Source organism: Ascaphus truei, chromosome 2 (genome assembly GCF_040206685.1).
Source record: "Ascaphus truei isolate aAscTru1 chromosome 2, aAscTru1.hap1, whole genome shotgun sequence".
NCBI lineage: Eukaryota > Metazoa > Chordata > Amphibia > Anura > Ascaphidae > Ascaphus > Ascaphus truei.
The window spans coordinates 463,981,002-463,995,378 of record NC_134484.1 but is presented as its reverse complement, the minus strand read 5'-3'; the positions used below and the strand labels follow the sequence as shown (position 1 = coordinate 463,995,378).

Sequence of the window (14,377 nt, the reverse complement as noted above, 5' to 3'; positions counted from 1 at the left end):
ACCGAGTCTGATTGAGCCACCTATGCTGAAGCAGGGACACCCTGAAAACCTGACCTGTTGGTGGCCCTTGAGGCCTGGAGTTGGCCAGTCCTGATCTAGGTGCACTATGCTTAGAGCTATATTATTTATTAAGCCCCACTGCCGGGGAATGCCGGGGAATGGTTGCATACCTCTGTATTACAATCCACAACGATTCTACACTTCCCCAAGACCAATACAGCTGCTAGACGTTTGAAATACAGAATGTATAGTGCTGCTTTGGTTATACTGTTAATACTTTCTCAAATACATGTCTTAGGTTATTAACAAAGTTTTTTTTCTTGTATGGCGCTGACAGAGTACCCAGCGCTGTCTATAGAATTTTTGTAGGCATGAGTCCCTGCCCCAAAGAGCTTACAATCAGTTTTCTGGTGCAAGGGAGATAAAGTGACTTGCCGAAGGTCACAAGGAGCTGACCCCGGGATGTGAACAGACCCCTCTGCTTCAAACTCCCAATTACTTCATAACCTCTGGATTACACATTATTACTACACAATTATATCAACAGCTGTCTCGAAACAGCGTAATGACATGACACTTCAGGATGTTTATATGTATTTAGATTGACACTAATGGCATTTTTATAATTGACTTGAAAAGTAAATATTCACCATGTAATTAATACCTATGTTTACTTAGCAAACATCTATTACGAAGGAAGTAGATTAGAAATGTATCATGTTTTATAACGAGCACACTTCCTTTTATGCAGTTTATAATTCTGTGTGAGGTCACCGCGTCACACTCTGATGAAAGATACTGAATGTTACGCAAACATGGAGATTCTGGGGCCTGGAAAGTCACACATTTCCCAACAATAAAACTCCTTGTGTTATCAATTACAGGAGCAATTACGCATAGCAGGCAAAAATATTATATAGTATAATTTGTATCTGCCTGTCTAATTATCTGCCTGTCTGTCTAATTATCTGTCTGTCTGTCTAATTATCTATCTAATTATCTAACGACAGTAATTATCTTCCATAGAAAGATGTTATTACTCTTAAATTAAAATGTGTAAGGGACACGTGTGCTAAAATGTCATTAGAAAAAATGCTGTGCTTCAAAATTTGAGCCTAAAAAGTATTACAGTAAATACATTACTTTGGGAGTTACATCTATTCCTTCAATTATGTTTTTACCAACTACCCCTTAGATCAGGTGTGGCCAACTCCAGCCTTCAAGAGCTACCAACGGGTTTTAAGGATATGAGTGCTTCAACACAGCTGGCTCAGTCAAAGATGGAGCCACTGATTGAGCCAACTGTGCTGAAGCAAGGATATCCTGAAAACCTGACCCGTTGGTAGCCCTTGAGGACTGCAGTTGGCCACCCCTGTCCTTAGACGTATTATGATCAAAAAAGAAAGGCGTGGTACAGACTCCGAACCCAGTGGGCATCCTCTTTCTTTGTGCGGTACGTAAGATTTGGGTCAGATTCGAACTTATTTTGGAACGAATAAACCAGCATGTTATAAGCCGCAGTTGCTGAAGCTTCCTCTATCCGGCCATCGTGATGTGAAGAAGAGGAACAGCCCGAGTGTGTATAACCCTATATCTGCTATCGTAGCCTTTCTTTTCAGTATTTTTTATGGCATTTAGGGTCGCAGTTGATAAACTATACAGACGAATCCACAAGAAGAACGTATCATATTGTGATCGCCGGAAACCTTCTCGTCCCATATACTGTATAGCCTGGGTCCCCCCTGGTCCTCTGTTTGTTCCCTTACCTCCTGGTTGACCACGTATGGTAGCGGAGGAAGGGACAGGTGCCGTTAAGGAGAGAGCTGCAGTCAGGAAAGCGACCGAGTCGCCGGAGGCTCCCGGCGCCTCCCGTAGCAAGGCTCCGCCATGTTAGGGAAGCACAGAGGTTCGCGCATGGGCAAAGAGATTGCGGCAGCCACTACACATGCGGACATGCACAGAAGAGGGAGACAGCGGTGGCCATTACTCTCAGAGCTCTGCATGGGGAACTACAAGTCCCAGCAGCCCCCGGGGTTGCTAGATCACCTGCCAGACATCAGCCAATAGTCTGTCTAGATCACCTGCCGGACATCAGCTAATAGGGCCGCAGCAATACCTGCTGATTAAGGAGAGCTAAGACCATGCCAGGCAGTCGTAGCTGGGAGCAGGATAGGGAAGGTTGTATGTGCAGGGTGTCTGTGGCCAGACGACTCTAGGCCAGAGACCTCCCGTAGACCCCAGCTCGGCCCGACTCCCCATGTTAGCTTGTGACTGCTGCAGGGACTCCCCATAGGTTACCTTACCCTGTAGCACAAGCGTGAGGGGAAACACCAGGACACTGCTGCAACCTGGCCCTTGGTGGTCTGGGACCGGATCACCACAACAAGAAAGACTTTCTTCATGGTGGAACCAACCCCGCGGGATACCACCCCACATAGAGGCGGAGGCTGCGTCAAAATCGCTGGATCAGTGGATTCGCATTATCTTCTGGCCATACCCAGGTGCAGGAGCACCTGGGTAGGTACTCCAAGTGCACCAACTGTAACACCTTCAGTTCCTGTGGGCAGCGCGGTCACACACATTTGTGGGTTTCTGCTTGTGGACATCAGGGTGGTTGAGTGCCCAAGGGCCCTCAGTACTTTGGGGGGATAACCCATCAGATGGGACATTGGTTGGAGGACACTGTGGGCTCATGGCCCTGTGAGGCCTAGTTGGTGAGGACGTGGTACTATTGTTTGTTGTTCTTCTCATGCAAACAGTACACTTATTATTATTATTATTATTATTATCAGTGTGTATTACTGTATTGGGTCCTGTAATGGGTTATCCAACGCAGTAGGATCCCGTAAAGGTGGAGGCGCTGTCACCAGACATATCAGACTTACCCCAGGGTCCCAGCAGCGGAGGTTCTGGCCTCCTGTGAGACGCAGGTAACACACCACATAGACCGTGGTCACCATATCACCCAGGGGGTGGGGGAAAAGTGCGCCACACATACAGTGGTGTGAAAAAGAAAGTACACCCTCATTCATTTGTATGGTTTTAAATATCAGGACATAATAACAATCATCTGTTCCTTAGAAGGTCTTAAAATTAGGTAAATACAACCTCAGATGAACAACAACACATGACATATTACACTGTGTCATGATTTATTTAACAAAAATAAAGTCAAAATGGAGAAGCGATGTGTGAAAAACCAAGTACTGCTGCGGCCAAGTTTATTCGAGCATTTGCCCGTTCTTGGCCGCAGCAGTAGCCTGGCGCGCGCCCGAGGGTGACGGGCGCGCGCCGAAGCAGCGGAAGAGCGCCCTCCGATCGGGGCGCTCTCCCTACCGCTGCCGGGTCCGCCGGGTCCCCCGGAACCCCCTGCCGCCGTCCCCCACATCGCGGGACACCAGGGCTCCCTCTGGGAGCCCTGGACGCGCATGCAGGGGGCGCAGGCTCCCGAAGACGCGTGACCGCGCGTCTATGACGCGCGGCACGCCGAGGGGCGGCCACTAGCATGCCGGGAAATCTCCCGGCTTGCGGATCTGGCCGCACTGCAATTAAGTGTGTCGGCAGTGTACACCTTATGATTCAATAGCTTGTAGAACCACCTTTAGCAGCAATAACTTGAAGTAATCGTTTTCTGTATGACTTTATCAGTCTCTCACATCGTTGTGGAGGAATTTTGGCCCACTCTTCTTTACAACGTTGCTTCAGTTCATTAAGGTTTGTGGGCATTTGTTTATGCACAGCTCTCTTAAGGCCTAGCCACAGCATTTCAATCGGGTTGAGGTCTGCACTTTGACTGGGCTATTGCAACACCTTCAGTCTTTTCTTATTCAGCCATTCTGTTGTAGATTTGCTGGTGTGCTTGGGATCATTGTCCTGTTGCATGACCCAATTTCGCCAAGCTTTAGCTGTCGGACAGATGGCCTCACATTTGACTCTAGAATACTTTGGTATACAGAGGAGTTCATGGTCGACTCAATGACTGCAAGGTTCCCAGGTCCTGTGGCTGCAAAACAAGCCCAAATCATCACCCCTCCACCACCGAGCTTGACATTTGGTATGAGGTGTTTGTGCTGATATGCTGTGTTTGTTTTTCACCAAACGTGGCACTGTGTATTATGGCCAAACATCTCCACTTTGATCTTGTCTGTCCAAAGGACATTGTTCCAGAAGTCTTGTGGTTTGTTCAGGTGCAACTTTGTAAACCTAAGTCGTGCTGCCATGTTCTTTTTAGAGAGAAGAGGCTTTCTCCTGGCAACCCTTCCAAACATCAGTCTTTTTCTAATTGTACTGTCATTAACTTTAACATTTAACATGCTAACAGAGGCCTGTAGAGTCTGAGATGTAACTCTTGTTTTTTTTTGCAATTTCTCTGAGCATTGCACGGTCTGATCTTGGGGTGAATTTGCTGGGACGTCCACTCCTGGGAAGATTGGCAACTGTCTTGAATGTTTTCCACTTTTGAATAATCTTTCTCACTGTAGAATGATGGACTTTAAATTGTTTGGAAATGGACTTATAAACCTTCCCAGAATGATGGGCAACAACAATTGCTTCTCTAAGGTCACTGCTGATGTCTTTCCTCCTTGGCATTGTGTTAACACACACCTGAATGCTCCACACCCGCAAACTGCTAAAACTTTGGCTTTTATAGAGGTGGTCACACTTGCTGATGATCAATTAATCAAGGGCATTTGATTAGCAGCACCTGTCTGCTACTTAGCATCTTAATTCCTATGGAAGCAGTAAGGGTGTATTTAGTTTTTCACCCATTGCTTCTCCATTTTGGCTTTATTTTTGTTAAATAAATCATGACACGGTGTAATATGTCATGTGTTGTTGTTCATCTGAGGTTGTATTTACCTAATGTTTAGACCTGCTAAGGAACAGATGATTGTTATTATGTCCTGATATGTAAAGCCATAGAATTCAAAGCGGGTGTACTTTCTTTTTCACACAACTGTAATACATAAAAATATGAAGCTGCAGAGGAGGAGAATTAAGACGGTATTCATGTGAGACACACACTGGTTTAATTATGTTTTCTAAATATATGCCAGATCCCTATTTATGATCATCTCTTTTGATGAATAGAAATATAAACCTTTGTATGTACGACTTCATAATTATGACATATTTGTTTTATTATAAATGATTTTGTATGCATCCCTCATGCTGAATACTTGATTAATACAATTTAAACAGAAATATGTATTACTCAATATATTTAGGACTGGGTCGGCCTCAGGCTTTGTCCCCTGTAAAAAAGTTACCTCGACAAGCAGCCCTCGCCCGGGGGCATCGCAACGGCATAACGTCACAGCGACATGTGACATCACGTTGCCATAACAACGCGACGCTACAGGAGGCGGTCCACTCTCCGGAAAAGGTAAGATCTCTCTCCCAAAGGAGAAAACACACCCTTCAAAGGTGCGGGCCCAAGTTCACCTTGCCCTAAGGCTGGCCTGTATTGGGAGACACGCCTGTGCTGAAAAAGGAGCATTCCTGCGGTATCTGACAGGGAGATATGCTACTGCCTGTTCTAAGTATATTTAAATGAGTCCCATCCCACTTCTTTAAAGTATTTACATACCAACTACAGTATATACTGTAGAGTTGATAAGGAACTAACCTAATGACTGTAAAGTTGTCAGACCCAACAGAACTAGAACCCACAACCACTGCTTTTCTAAGCCACAGCTCTAGCAGTGTGGGCTTAACCAGCTGATGGCTATCACCACTGTCACAGCTGCGCTTCACCTTGTTTTTAACTGTGTCACAAAACATATTCTATTACGTGTTTTATTAAACATGCTTTTGTTCATTTTGTTTTTTACAAATAGGTACTGATCACCAGGTTTCAACTCTTCAACGTGACATTTCCTAAGTTTAGTTTTGGCCCTAGAAGAGAATGTTAAGCTGCATATTCATGCATGGGCTGCCATGTAATGACTCATAAACACGGAAAGAGTCGCAGAACATTGGGAGAAAACAACGATAATGTTGTTTTTTTTTAAGGAACGATAACTAGAAAAGAGCCTTGCAGACCTAGATTTGTGGTCGTGTAGGAAGTTTTCTGATGAGGCACCCAATGCACGCAATATCTTTGGATCCATTTTTTCTCAATCCGTCCAGAAGAATTTGAATTTTTTCTTTTCCTCTAGTGTCTGGATTTGATGTAACCTGATTGTGCTGCAGAAAAAAAAAAAAAAAAAAATGCTAATATACTTTCCAGAACAAATAAGTTATATATATTCATAACATCATTAATCTGCAATGCTAATGGAAACAAATACATTTATTTCTCACACTGATTGTTTTTTAAATAAACTTGAGACATGTTTAGTAGTCTAACTGGCTCCTTGTGACTGCCTTGAAGCCTCTTCCTCATGTCACAAAAGACTATGAACTCATTTCAAAGGCATGAGGTGCACAATCTTCACTGACATGGAGAAGAGAGTCTCCGGAGCGGAACCCCATTATTTTCCACTCTGGGGACCTCCTGCAGCCAGAGATACAGACCTCGCTATGTGATGCCTGTTATCTCTGCGGAGTTTAAAGGTGCAGGTCATGGGAGCCAATAGGAAGCCGCACTGGATGACATCACGGCTTCCTATTTGCCCACATTCCAAGTAATCAAATGAAGTAGATTCACCTTTCATGATGTAAGCAGCGGTTCCCAACTCCAGTCCTCAATGAACACTAACCGCACGGGTTTAAGGATACCCCCGTTTGAGCACAGGGGGTTCAGTCAAAATTGATTGTCCCACCTGTGCTAATGAGAGGATAGTGGTAAGACCTGAACTGCAAGTGCAGAGTCGAGTGCTCTATATACCACCCCAAACACACCTTTGTACAACATGTGGAAAGACACAGGTGCTGAAAAAGGAGCGCACTGGAATTACCTTGGATGCATGATAATTAAACTCATTTAAGTATACTTTGCATATCCTAATTAGCATACAGATGTAGCCAGAGTTACTATTCCCGGCACCGCGGACAAGCAAGCAAATGTATGCAGCGCTTGGGACAGTGTCTTTGGCTGCCCCTTAGGATCAACGCTGCGGGGGAAATCCATACTTCTGAATGTGACGCCCCCTGCAGTCGTAATCCTCCACTTGTGAAATTAGCCCCTTACCTGATCTCCTCTGCTCCAAGGTCTTCACCCATTTCCAGCCAGCACCCTCTCTCTCCTGGCTCCAGCACTGTCCTACCCCCTCATGACTAGATGACCGAAAATGGGTATCTACATCATGAGGGGAATACCATAGGACCATATTTGATCATCTATGTCATCAAGAGGGGTGAGAAATAAAGTGGGTATGCTGCACTCCACAATAATAAATAAATATATATATACAATTTTACCGGTGCTGCTGGTTCAAGGAAGTACCTGTCAGATATGTTCCAAGACAATGCTCAGGAAATAAGGATCCAACGCTCTACGGTTTTCTAAATACACTAATTTATTGTGCCACACAACGTTTCGACCAATAGGTCTTTTTCAAGTGACTAGGCAAGTCTGTTTAAAAAGGCCTATTGGTCGAAACGTTGTGTGGCACAATAAATTAGTGTATTTAGAAAACCGTAGAGTGTTGGGTCCTTATTTCCTGATCAAGAGGGGTGGGACAGCGTTACGTGTCCTGTCCAACCACCTTGATGAGGTAGAGTAATTAATTAATTAGATGACCGAATATGGTCCAATAATATTCCCCATCACAGTATTCTCCGTCATGGTGTAGATACACATATTTGGTCATGTACTGTACATGTCATGAGCGGGTTTGACAGTGCTGGAGCAGGGAGAGAGAGTGTTGGCTGCAGACAGGAAGAAGACATTAAGTGGAGCAGAAGGAATCAGGTAAGGGGGTTATTTCACAAGTGGAAGATTAAGGCTGCAGGGGAGTCCCTGTAACGTATTGGGGGACTCGCGCTTCCCAGCGTGTCCCCATAACCCCAGGTCCCACGGTGGCTAGCTGTCCCTCTTCTCTACATCCCCACTCTCTCCCCTCCTCCTCTCTGAGCCGTTCCTCTGTGGCACGTTCTGCACACCCAGGCACACGTTCACAGCTTGCGCGCGGCCCCCTCACTGAGCGCGCACGCTCCCGATCGCTTGTCACTTGCCGTGGGACACGCGCCCCTCGGCGTGCCTCCGTCATCCCAGCCCTTACCGTACATGGCTCCTCCGCTCCTCCTACCCTTCTGCCTCCCTTGCCGAGCGCCCCCTCCGCGATACTCCCCTCACGCCCAGGTACACGAGAGGTGCGCGCGCATAACAACCTTACAGAAGGCGCGCGCACCCGCTCTAGTTATCAGCCGTCCCCAGGCACTGGCTCTGCCCCCCGTCGGTTGCAGGAAATTACCCTGGATTACCTCCCTGTCTCCTCCCCTGATCTCACATAGTCTGAAACTTGTCCTGCATTTGTTGAAGCAAATTCTGAACCACCACGGTCAGATCCTGCACGTTCTTTGGGTGCGACTCCGACATCCCGGCAAGCACCCACTCAAACCTCTGCTCCACCCCTCACCCCTATTGGTCCTTCTTCCCATATAACCCCACTCTGTGCTCTCAGTCCTTGCTCTACATAGCTTTCCTGTAGCTCCTGTGTTTGCAGTGTCTATGCCCAGCTCCCTTGTCTGTTTCAGCTCTGGTTCCTGTCCCTGCCCCTGTTTGGATTCCTTTGGTTTGAACTTGAACTCTGCTTTGGACATCACTACGCTGCCTTCTCCTGCCCTTGAACCCTGGCTTTCGGACATCACTACGCTGCTCTCTCCAACCCCTGAACTCTGGCTCTTGGACATTACCTTCCGACCTCTGGTACCCCGGACTCAGCAAGTATAAACGTTAACCCTTACTCACCAGGCCTGGCAACGCAACTTACCACACACCGTGCACGCCCTCACTGCGGTGGGTGCGTGTTATACCCTTACCCACCTCAGTACTGGGGACTGGCCAGGTCTGCGGTCATACAGGCGTTACAGTCCCATTCAGAAGCATGGGCCCCATCCCTGCAGTGTTATTCCCCCCAGGCCACAAACGACACTAACCAAAGTACTAGAAGATAATTTTGCAGTTTGAAGCCGGTTATTAAATAGACAGCCAAACTATGCCTTCTTTAGGATATATATAAGAGGGAGAAGACCTATGTACAAATCCCTATATGTGGTCTAAAGTGGCCCCATTGAGGTGATTTTAAATGTGAACTTTCTACCTCACAGTCACGTACAAAGAGTAGGACAGAAAATCCATTCATGTGGAAATGTTTTGGTAACTAAGAGGGTTACCGGGGTTACAGGTCCCATTGCCGATTCGGATAAAAAAAGCATGTCCCTCTTATGGAAAGTGCCAGAGAAGATAATGATGCTGGAGGTATATTCAGAAAACAAAAGGTTTGAGGAATAACAGGCAAAGAGGCAATCAGCCACGAATACTGGAGTGGATACAATTAATTTGCTGAAAAATCACTTAAACTCTTACGCCAAGATACATTGTAACTGCACATAAGTAGCTAAAAAGCCCCACCTGTAGCTGTGACTGCCACTGCTGTGCTGCATTTAACAGCTGAAGAAAAATACAAATAGATTCCACTAATGGTCGCGGTATCTTCTTGTTTGCCATTTAACAGAAGTCCTCACAGGTCACAGCAACACAAAAACATTGCAGTGTGATACTTTCAACAATTTTCATTGTATGCCTAATATTCTTTGTATTTGTATCAAATGTTTTGTTCATCATTTCCTTACATTCGCAAATATTTCTTCTAACTTCTTATGTTTGTATAATCTTTTTAGAGCCCTTTTGGCCAATGTTTTGATAGTATTAGTTGGAAAAATAAGTGTTTTCTATTCTCTCTTCAACAAAATATACATGGCTACATTACAGCGGCAGTCCATGTGAAGCTGTTACAGTTTATCCCTAAACAGTGGCCAGGAGCACATATTCAAAGTGGGTTTATTTGATTTTATTAGTACTTTTAAATATACTTTAATTTACAGTAGTTCACAGTTATTTTTTTAAGCAAAAGTATTGAATGAAACTTACCTCTGCATCTTTGTAATCAGCTTCGGGGCCATTGTGTTGAGCACGGACAGCAGGCAAAGGGTTCCGATTTCTAGGTGCATCATCTGAGTATTTCTGAGAGTTGGGAGAGAGGGGTGCACAGGTTACAGCAATGACCAGACCAAGAAGCAGCAGCACGTATTTCAGCCAGCTCCCCATCCTCTCTTCTCTCTAGCTCCTGTCCTGACTGCGTAGGATTTGTTGTATTTCCTGATGTCAACACTTTTATACATGATGCCGTCTTCCACCTTTAATGAGCTGTCAGAGACTTTCACAATCTTAATGCCTGGTATTTAAAACAATAATTCCTTAAACAAGTATTTGCAAGTAGACATTTAAATGGGTCTGGTTTCTGTTTATGTGCAAAACCAAAAGAGAGACAGTCTGCTAAAAACTATACTGTACCTTCTTGAGCTGAGTGGCTCATTGAGTAAAGACACTGACTGAAGACATTCTATGTGACGTGTACTGCATTGTAATCGTAAAATGCTTTGAGTCCCATTGGGAGAAAAGTGCTATATGAAATAAAACTATTATTATTGTATTAGGGTGTTAAGGGGTTCACTGTGTGGGCCCAAACAGAGTAACACCCCTTTGTGATCACATGGTGCTGGGGTGAACCTGCCCCTTCTGCCTGGCGAAAGTGGCATCAAGGCTGGGATATAAATATTAAGGCTGAAGCTTCTGGAACTCAGATCCCTGGAGGAGACACACGAGGGATCTCATTGTACAGTGTATATAGTAATAGCCTGGCCTGCCGGCAGCTATTTCTTTTTCTGGGCCTTTCCTCTATCAGTCCTGTTAGTGCAGGCAGTAGAAAGGTTCATTCCTTTTCTTAAGCCTGTGTGTGAATTCCAGCCTTGAATATTGTATCAGTATTCAAGGGCAGGCTTAGCAACTCTGAGGTTGTCAATCTAAGGGGTGGATATTGGTTGGAACGCCCCCTGCTGTGTGTGAGCCAATCTGTATCTGGCTCTGGCTTGTAATGAGTCAGAGTTAGTGACACTCCCCAAGGATGTTCAAATTGGGACAGCCTTCTAAATTATCAGTTAGTTGGCAGTTGAGAAAGAGTCTGAGAGAAGTCAGTCAGATGAAGAACTGTCTCCCCCTCCCAGTCAAGCCAGGGCTGGGAGGGGAGGGAAGCATGCGGCCTATATCAGGGATCTGATGTAGGAGAATTAGAAAGAGAAGTAGATGAGGATATGAACCATGGGAACTGTTAATTCTCTGTCCTGGAGCTGACTACTGCAATAAATACTGAAAGACATTTCTGTGTGAGTACCTGTCTCTGCATGAAGGAGTGTCAGTGGGGTCCCGTATAGTTGGTGCCCGCCGATATGACATAAGTGGAGGAGCCGCCAAGGTGCTACGGAGCCTTTCATCAGATGCATTCACATGCTAAAATCTACTTATAAGGCAGCTAATATTGGCACTAGCTGTTGAAAATGTGCTAATGAATGGAATCCTGCCAGCTGTATGATCCGCACGTTCAGAGCGCAACAGGATTTCACTATCCATATTGAGGCCCACCGCTTTCTCAACTTCCATTTTGTTTTTGGGGTATCCCCTGGAGACGACTCGAACATTACCAGGAGCACTAACAATTCTCTTCACCCGGTAAAATTGGCTTTTGGGAAGTGAGCGCACACTGTGAGGTGGATGAAAGCTTCTATGCATTAACACTGTGTTGCGGTCAGTTTCCTTAGTGTATAGAACTGTATGCACACCTCCATCCGAGAAGTAAACTCTTGTGTCCAAAAAGCAAATATCTTGAGGATCATGTTGGATGGTAAAACTGATAGAATCCATTGCCTGATTTAATTGTTGATGAAATATCACAAGTGACTCCACATCCCCAGACCACAGCATGAAAATGTCATCTATATAGCGTAGCCATGTTGTGGCATAGCGTATGAACAACGGATTACCATACACAAACATTTTTATGAATTCTTTTGAAGATCACTTTGTGTATGATAAGGAAAAAGGACCTGGAAGCACGACAAGACTGTGTAGGCAAGACAGCAGTGAACACTTCGCTCATAGGAAGATTTATGCTCAGCCAATTTGCCAGTGTGGCAGCTGAGCATATAAAGGGCCTACATTTCAACAAATACACCTCACCCCCACCAAAACACATATAGTACAGTAATGAGCTAAAAAAAACTATAATCCAGATAGGTCCAGACCAGGTTAACTGAGCAGCTGAATCCGTAGATCTGTGACGTGGCTCTGCAGGATCCTCAGCTGCTTGGGATCCGTAGGCGGTTGCCTCCGGAGGGGTTTCCTGGTGGAGTGTGCCCCTATAAAATAGTCTCTGATGCGTAGGCCTGAATCTGGACCCAAACCGCAGGTTACGCGTCACTGAGTGGTGTAGACACTGTCCCTGACACTGCACAATACAGGGAAAGTATCCCTTACTATGGGCTTCCCTTTACAGCTGCAGGTGCCTACTGTGAGTCGGGGTCTAACTGGGGCCTACAGGGGAAAGCTGACCTGGTCCCAGGGCTACTGGCACCTGGGACCCTGCCTCTCTCTTCTGTATCCTGCTCCCGATTGAAGCCTCGCGCTCTGAGCGTGCCAAATTTAGCAAAACTGTTGCAGGGGAATCCTGGCAGCTCTATTGGCTGAGCTGCACCACCTGATCTGTCCGCCCCAGGGGATTCTGGGATATGTAGTTCCCCTGCAGAGCCCTATCTAACATGGCCGCTTCGCTTGTACTACTACACATGCGCAAACCTCTGTGCATGCACACGCGCACCCAACATGGCGCTGACCTGTCATGGGAGCCTCCGGCGACTTAGTTGCCCGCTGCAACTGCCGACACCCCGCAGACCCCACTGGAGTGCCCCGATAGCCGTCCCCCTCCCGCAGCCTGAAGGTAAGTGGGGGATATGGCTACATATTGTATACATACAGTTAGAAGCAATGGTTCTTTTACAAAATGCTTGCTTTTATGTTTTTTTTATGCTTTTTATTTTGTGTGTTCATGTTGTATTAGGGCATTTTTGGTGGTGTGTTGAATTGTTTATTTCTGTGTTCTTTTGGATGTTTGCATTTTAATAGTAGTTTATTTTTGGAGTTTGGAATTTGAAGGATGGTGTTTTTTTGGAGATTTATTTTATTGATTGTTTTGTTTTGGTATTGGAATCGTTAATTCTGGTGTTGATTTGGTATTTGATTAATTGATTGGTAGTAATTTTGTTGTGTTTACTTGTTTTTTTAAGTTTATTTGATGATTGTTTTTTTTTTATAGGTGAACCATTGACTTGCTTAGTGTTAAATCATGTCCATATTATATGGACATGATTTACCCACTGTGCCAATCAATTGGTTTATTGGCATTTTTTGTGTGGATTTTTATATGTAATGTATTGTATTTTGGGCCTGTTTTGTTATAGCTTCACCATTTATTGCTATAATGTTAAATCATGTTCATATTATATGGGCATGATGTACCACTGTACCAATGAATGGGTGGAGGGTGGGGGCAGTGAGTCCGGGGTGGTTGGTTAGGTCTCCAGGGTGGGTAGCGGGGCAGGATGGGTTAACCCCTTAATTACTATAGCGGTTATTAACCGCTATGGTGACTAAGGGGCTAGGGGCCATTAGAATGTATTTTGCTATGTATTGTTGCTGGCATCGGAGGACATGGGCCTGCAGTAAGCTGACGGGGATGCCCTTCACATTGGCAGGGGTAAGTAGAACGGTTTTTATTTACTTTATTTATGCTGGATGGCTAATGTATTGTTTAATAATGGGCAAATAATCTATTATCCATATCTGGATAATAATAATAATCGTAATAATAGCATGTTCTTGTATAGCGCTGCTTGTTTTACGTAGCACTTTACAGAGACATTTTGCAGGCACAGGTCCCTGCCCCGTGGAGCTTATAATCTATGTTTTTGGTGCCTGAGGCACAGGGAGATAAAGTGACTTGCCAAGGTCACAAGCAGCCGACACCAGGAATTGAACAAGGCTCCCCTGCTTCACACTCAGTGCCAGTCAGTGTCTTTACTCGCTGAGTGGGCTGTAAATGCATTTTTCAGGCATCTGATTCATGCTGGGGGTCTCCGGGGCTGATATTAATGGTTATCAGCTCCAGAGACCCCGGCTTCAGTCCAATGCAGGAAAAAGGCCTGATTTTTTCTAAATGCCGTCTCACCGCTCATCGGCAGCTTCTCACCACCTTCTTGTCACCTTTTTGATGTGAGGCGATTTGTAAAGAAAATCTCCTTTCTAGAGCGGCGATAAGCTGCGATAAGCTGATCGGGGCTACTAGAATACAGCGAGTTTGAAAAGCTGGCGATGAGCGGC

The 14,377-nt window shown here is 45.3% G+C and overlaps 1 long non-coding RNA gene across 1 annotated transcript; it reads right to left on the bottom strand.

Moving 5' to 3' along the window:
- Positions 1-5,785: 5,785 nt before the first annotated feature.
- Positions 5,786-10,378, bottom strand: LOC142487934 (uncharacterized). The gene is made up of 2 exons (XR_012799354.1): positions 10,040-10,378; positions 5,786-6,189 (listed from the first exon to the last, which is right to left on the bottom strand). It is a non-coding gene; the product is annotated as an uncharacterized LOC142487934 (long non-coding RNA).
- Between the last annotated feature and the right edge of the window lie 3,999 nt (positions 10,379-14,377).